Source organism: Rattus rattus, chromosome 10, assembly GCF_011064425.1.
Source record: "Rattus rattus isolate New Zealand chromosome 10, Rrattus_CSIRO_v1, whole genome shotgun sequence".
NCBI classification, from domain to species: domain Eukaryota; kingdom Metazoa; phylum Chordata; class Mammalia; order Rodentia; family Muridae; genus Rattus; species Rattus rattus.
The window spans coordinates 82,771,419-82,778,892 of NC_046163.1; the positions used below are offsets into that span (position 1 = coordinate 82,771,419).

Genomic DNA, 7,474 nt, shown 5'->3' on the forward strand with positions numbered 1-7,474 from the left:
TTGAGACCGGTGATTTGAGCCTGAAGTGCAGCCTTATTCTGAGTTAGTCCCTCTACCACTGCTATTGGCAGAGGTGCAAGAGGAGCTGACAGCATTGGGGGCAAATAGGGTGGGGAGCGGGTGGTTCCGGATCTTTGTGTGAAAAAGACCGGAGGTTCCTGTGGCCCGGGGCCATACCTCTCCTCCTCATATTTAGCAGCTTACTCCTTATCTTGGCCTCAGAGGTGGGATCTAGCCTTGACTCAGAGAAGCGGCATAAGTGGTGCCTCTCACTTTTATCTTTGTCTTGGTCTCTAGAGATCTCTTTTAGAGAGGGATACATGGTTTTCAAATTTTTAGACATTTTCGGGTCCTCTAGAGAGCATAAGTCTTCGGATGAGGGATTTCCCCTCTCCCCAGGCATATGGATGACAGTGGAAGAGCAAGGAGAGTGCGGCTCCCCATTTTTACTTTCGCTTTTACATGACCTTGAAGCTTGTAAGAAATCCTCTGCAACAGCTAAGTGTCGGGGACTTTTGCCTCCTTTCTCAGAATCTTTTATAATGTTTTATAATGTTTCTAATGATACCCCAGTGACTAAAAAATGCCGCGGACACTGGGTCGCCGGCTTTCAAGAGCTTATTAATGTCTTGACCAACCTTATTCCAAGTAAGGGGTGTTTATCGGGGCTGCTTAAAATTAACCAAGGGCACTTTTCATCAATAAAACAAACAAATTTGATTAAATACTTTTTCTTAACTCTTATTCCTCTCTCCCTGAGTGAGTGCTTGATCCCTCTATGAAACAAGCTTCTTTAGATAATTGCTTCCCCATGACAATCGGACGGCAATTATTTGGCCAACGTTCTCACTTCCCTCTCCAGCAACGCATGAGTGATGCGGCCTGAAGAATCCTCAACTTCTTTCTTGTGGATCCTTTGTCTCTGTTGTCCAGTAGTTGGCTGTGCTTCGGGTCCCTGTTCGGGCGCAACTTGACCCGTCCATCAGGTCCCGAACAGGCACTACCTGAGGGTCAAGGGGGGAAGAAAAGAAGTAGACCAAGCAAGATTCTGTTGTCAAGGTCTGTTTATTGAGAGAAATGTACAGCATTTAAAGCTCTGAAGCAGGAATTGAAGCAGGAACTGAAGCTTAGGGCGGGGGAGTACTGGAGTGCCCAAGGCCATAAGGTAAATTATTAAACTGCAAGATATTCTCCTTAGACACTGAGACAACAGTCTTCCCCGGACACATTCTTTCTTTGAAAAGGACAAGCCCTTCTCAGGAATCTGCTCAGGGACATCTGGTGATTGCTCAGGCTGAAACATCCTGTGATTGTTCCCGGAATCTTCCTGGGAGAGGCTTTTGTCCAACAATCTAATAATCTTACAGCAGCCATCTTAGGGTTGAGTGCCCTGTGACTGTATAGCTCAGAATGGCTCCCTACCGATCCTGTTGATCAATAGGCATGGGATATTTTTGCATCTTCTGAGTTCTTTGATTACTTGATTTCTTTCTTCAAAGACTTGAAGTTCTTTTCATACAGATCTTTCACTTGCTTAATTAGAGTCACTCCAATATATTTTATAATTTTGTAGCTATTGTAAAGGGTGTTATTCCCATATATTCTTTCTTAGCCTCTTTATCTTTTGAATAGAGGAAGGCTACTGATTTTTAACTTTTTATCAGGCACTCTGCTGAAATTGTTCTATACAAAGTCTGTAGTAAAAATTTTGGTATAGCTCATGGATACTATAATATCATCAAAAATATGATATCTTGACTTTCTCCTCCCCCTTTGTATCTCCTTGATCTCCTTTGGTTGTCTAATTGCTCTGGCTAGGAATTCAAAAACTATATTGAATAGATACTGGTAGAGTGGGTAGCCTTGTCTAATCTCTGATTTCAGTGAGATTGCTCAAGTTTTTCTCCATTTAGTTTGATGTTAACTATTGGTTTGGTTTAATTTAGATTATTTATGTAGCTTGAATTCCTGATCTCTCCTGTCAAAGACTTTTAACACGAAGGGTTGTTGTATTTTGTCATAGGCTTTTTCAACGTCTAAGAAGATGATCACATGTTTTTATTCTTTGAGTATGTTTCATTATGTTGATGGGATTTCTGTATATTGAATCATGCTGCATCTGTGGGAAGATTCCTACTTTATCAAGGTAAATGATTATTAAGATGTATTCTTAGATGTTATTTTTGAGAATTTTATTGAGTATTTTTACAGTAATATTCATTAGAGAAATTCATCTTAATTTATGTTTTTTTTATTTTGTTTTTGTGTGCTTTTGTGATCAGTGTAACTATAGCCTCATACAACAAATTAGATAGTGTTCCTTTTGTTTCTATTTTGTAGAATAGTCTGAGAAGTATTAGGTCTCCTATGAATGTCTTCTAGAATTGTGAATTTAAATGATCTGGCCTTGGTCTTTTTTATTGTGAGATTTTAGTGACTCTTTCTATTTCCTTAGGGATTACAGGAATGTTTAGATGGTCTAGTTGATCCTGATTTAATCTTTTATCCAGGAAACTATCTAGAAAATCTTCCATTTCATCAAGATTTTTCAGTTTTGTTGACAATAGATTTTGTAGTAAGATTTCATGATATTTTGAATTTCTTCAGTTTTGCTTTGTATATCTCCCTTTCCATTTCTGATTTTATTAATTTGGACACTGTTTCTGTGGGCTTTAGTATTTGACTAATGGTTTATCTAGTTTGCTGATTTTCATAAAGAAATAGATTTTAGTTTTATTGATTCTTTTAATTTTGAGAATTATATACACCTCTTTTTTTAATTTCATCATAACATCAGGTATTTCATTATAGTGTTGGATAAGTGACAAATATGAGGATTCTATAATAATCAATTGTGAGATTTTCGGGGGCTTGGTTGTTTTTATGATCCTAACTTCCTAAATGTTCCTAACAGTCTGCTGTAATTAAATGTTTGTTTTTCTGCGAATCAACACTGGTGAAAACAGCATTGTCTGAAACAGCATTGGTTACAGGCTTAAGAGAACAAAGCAAAAAGAAAAGCCACATGTTCTGAAACCCAAGTGAGACTGACAATGATGCCATAGAAGCAGAAATGTAGAAAAAATGATGTCTTGGAGACACAGATGTGACCTGAGATCTTGAGATGCCAGGGTGGCACTGAGCACACCACGGCAGAGAGAATGAGGCTGAAGACACTGCTATGCAATCCTACTCCAGAGTGCATGACTTGGAACTACACATATGGCAGAGATGTGGGACTCAGTTGAGCCTCATTTTGCAGCCTGCAGGCCTCCTCTTTGATTAAGAAGAATTGTACCTTCTTTGTAGAACTGTTCTGTGGCTCCTTACTCTCCATAAACAGGAGATCTACCATCCAGAAGTAAGTTTTCTTTTCTGGAGCTTTCTGATATCTGCAATACTTAGGGTGGGGAGAGATTAGCAACATGTGGCATGCTAGGGAGGTCCACATACTCTGCAACTGGATGGTCAGAATGGAACAGTGAACACAGTAGCTACCTAATGGGCTAAGTTCAGAAATATTTTCTGAAATAAAGAAGGGCTTCAGTTTACTTTGGAAAAACTGCATCCTGTACCAGTGAGATGGATCAGCTGAGGAGAGAGTCTGCCAGAAAAGCGCGATAACCTGAACTCGATCCTCAGGTCCCACAGTGGAAGGACAGAATTGCCTCTGGAAGGCACCCTCCAAATTTTTGTATTTTAATCTCTGCTTCTCGGGTAATACCCACACTAATCTCCCACCAGTGACATATACCACAGCAAAACTAAGCACTACTGTCCAAAAGAAGAACAAACAAGTCTGAGGAGGGGGAACAGAAGCCTCAAAAGGGAGCTTATTAGGAGGGGACTTGAGCCAAGTAGCAGGGAAAAGGAGATGGGGACACCCAGACAGATGCTCACTTACAAGAGGTCACAGAAAAAGAGGGAAAAAATCAGACCACCATTGTTTTTTATTCAAAATAAGACATTGCCTGGCCCAGATGCCTAGCACCTGTTGGCCAGCAGACAAGAAAAGCTGTTGTGCTCTCATCTCTCTTAGCAGACACAGGCTTGGCACATAAGAAGCAAGAATAAGAAAAATTCTCCTGCTCTACACTGTGGTGGAGCTGGATGCAGAACAGATCTTGCTGACCTTCGCATGTGCAAAGGCAGAAACCAGGCAGCTCCCCAACCTTGAAGAGAATCTGAGAGACTCCTTTTGTGCTGGGGCTATAGACTAAGGTGAGTTTGGCAGGCAGTACTAGCAGCTGGTAGGGCTAAAAGGAATTGGAGTCAAGGACTGAAAGGAAAATTATACAGATTTAAGGTTTAAAAATATAAATTAAAAGAGTAAGTTTCAAAATTCACAGACTCATTGCTAAACACTGTGAAAAGCAAGTCCAGGCAGCCCCGCCCTGCCGCTAGTACTAACAGAACATAAAGATAAAGAAAAGGAATGCAGGAACCAGCCCGAGTTATCAGGACTGACTCAAACCATCTGCCAGAAGGACACCTACCCCAGCTTACTCAGAGCCACACCTTAACCAGATGTCCTTCAAACCCTGATACACCCTCAGCTTCTAAAATCCTGTACACTCCAGTCAATACGTACTCCTACTGTGCTGTAATCTCACTGCTATGTTTAAATGAGCCAATCACTTATAGCCGCGCCAGAAATTAGCCAATTGTGTGTAACGGCGCCAAACTCCCTAGGCTTCCCTATATAAACCCCTGACTTTTGAGCTTCGGGGTCGACACCTCTGTCTCCTGCGCTGGATATTTGTCGGCCCGGAGATCCCCGTAATAGATCTCCATAATGAACCTTGCTTTTGCTTATTACATCCAAAATGGTCTCTCTGTGTCTGGGGTCCGCGATTTCCCAAGACTTTAGAAAGGGTCGCTCTCTTCGAGGATCTTTCATTTGGAGGCTCGTCTGGGATCAGTGTTTCCTGGGGCACACCATCCTGAGACTCGAGCTAGGATCTTTCAGGACACTGCAGAGTTTAAGGTCACATGGCAGCACGAGGTTCAGGATGCTCTACAATTCCAGTCGCCTAAGAACAGGCACAGACATCCTTCTATCCAGTTCCCTTCAAGCGGGATTACCCAATCCATATGTCCTGAATGTGGCCACACATATGAGTAGGGAGCAGCCTGGGCAAGAGGCAGATGTCAAACTTCCCTTAGCAGTATGCAATCTTACCCTCCCTCTTTGTCCTTTCCAGAAGCCTCATTCTGGTGAGGGGTTAGCAGGGCCAAGCAGCACTGAATTCCTTCTCCAGATCCTGGACGAAATGTTCATTGAGGAAAAGCAGCTGCCTGTATGGCAGGAAGTAGGTGAGGATTCCCTCAATACAGTCTGCCCAGAGCAAGTAGTTGGTATCTGTGTCAGCAGCCAGAGGTGGTCAAGAAGGTGGCGGACCAAGAGCCAGAGTATGTGTTCAGGTAGCAGCAGGTTCTCATGTGTATCCAACACCAGGGTGAAATCTAAGGAGAGCACACCCAGCCATAGCACTGTCTGTGAACTGTGCTCTTGGAAAGGGTCAGCAGCTGCCAGGTGGAAAGGCTCAGTGAGGGGCCTCATGCAGGGACATAGGCTCAGCTGAGAACTGAGGCTGCAGGTCTGTGGAGGAACTTCCAGATGCTTGCTGCTGCAGCCTACACAGTGACTCCATATGTGTTGGATAAAGCTTGGGGTTAGGCTTTGGCCACCGCCAAAATCTGTTCCTTGAAGAAGGGCCTGTCCCGTTCTGCACCATGTGGCCAAGGATCATCGGATGATTTCACAGCACCAAAGAAACAGGAGTAGAGCACTTGGAAAAGGCCTATGTCTTCCAAATTCAAGACGCTCAAAGTGTGGATGAGGAAAGTGTGAACAATTGCTCCATGGTAGGTGCTCCAGAGAAGCCAGAGAGCTGAAATCTCAACCCTCGGGAGGCAGAGGCAAGAGAACAGGAGTTCAAAGTAGCCACAGGTACACAGAGAGAGCCTGGCTGATCTGCGTAAGGTGGGAGTGGCAGCCACCGGGTCTGAAGGCTGAGAAGATACAGTGTTTAAACAAGGCTAGGACCAAGAATTTAAATGTACCAAACAGGCAATTTGTCCACCATGTTTCAGGTAGGGAACCTTGATTTGCAGACCTTGACCTCTTGTCACCCTTCTGCTAGGAGAGCACTCATTGCCCCGGGCCACCATGGGTCCTTCCCTTTCAGTTTTATTGATTCTTTGTAAAGTTCTCTTTGTTTCTACTTGGTTGATATCGGCCCTGAGTTTTATTATTCCTTGCCACCTACTACTCTTGGGTGGTATTGCTTCTTTTTGTTTTAGAGCTTTCAAATATATGCTGTTAAGCTGATAGTGTTGTATCCCTCTACTTTCTTTATGAAGGCACTCAAAGCTCTGAGAGTCTTTTCTTAGCACTGTTTTCATTGTGTCACATAAGTTGGTGTTCCTTCATTTAGTTAATTTTTTTTTTAGATCCAATTGATAATATATAATTGCCCACTTAAACATACAAAGCCCAGTACCATCCATCCCTTAAGAACACCTATAACAACCTGTAAATACACAGAGGGAGATCTTCACGTCAGCTTCCATTGTCCTGCCACAGCTTCTCTCCTTCTCCCTCCTGTCTCTTCTCCTTTCTTTTCCAATCTCCTTCTCCTCCTTCAAACTTCTCTCCAACCCATCTTTCCTTCTCCTTCAATGACAGGCCTCCTTCTATCCTGTACCTGCCCCTCACCTGTATTTTACAAATTCAGTTGAGAGATAGAGTTTTAAATTAGCCCAAAACTCAGCAACAGGACTTGTCTCTGGAAGACAGATTGTTAAAAATGCAAGAGAACTACTTTCCTTATCACCCGGTGTAAGTAACTGTTCTTTGTTCTGTCCCTGTTATATTTATTTGAGGCCCTACTTGTGCTTTCCAGCCATTGCGTCCTACAAAGAGCACTCCAGGAAACAGGCGGCCCAAGCCTAACCAGAGATGTTTCAAATACAGATGCTTCATCAATTCTGACAAACTTTTAAAAATAATGAGGACCTAAAGACCCAACCCTTCTCCTGATTTAGTAGCTCTGTTCAAGAAACCAGGGGGCCATAAAACCTTCTGGCGTCCCTTTATCTCCTAGAGCCATAGAACAATCTTATAACTTGCGGTACATTCCCCTTTGACATCCCCACATCCCCTGGGGCTCACAGCCTCTGCCTTTAAATACTCTTTCTCCCAGCCTCTCGGGGTCGACACCTCTGTCTTTTGCGTGGGATATGTGTCTGGGATATGTGTCGGCCCAGAGATCTCTGTAATAGGTCTCCGTAATAAACCTCGCCTTTGCTTATTACATCCAAAATGGTCTCTCTGTGTCTGGGGTCCACGATTTCCCAAGACTTGAGTAAGGGTCTCTCTGCGTGGGATCTTTCACAAATGGGGAGAAGATTTTGGTGAAGTCACCTGATTCCTGAGTACATGACTAGGCAGCTTTCCTTGGGGCATTGG

At 43.1% G+C, this 7,474-nt stretch overlaps 1 pseudogene; it reads right to left on the reverse strand.

The window, feature by feature from the left end:
- Positions 1–5,158: 5,158 nt before the first annotated feature.
- LOC116910954 lies at positions 5,159–6,174 on the reverse strand (annotated as a pseudogene).
- Between the last annotated feature and the right edge of the window lie 1,300 nt (positions 6,175–7,474).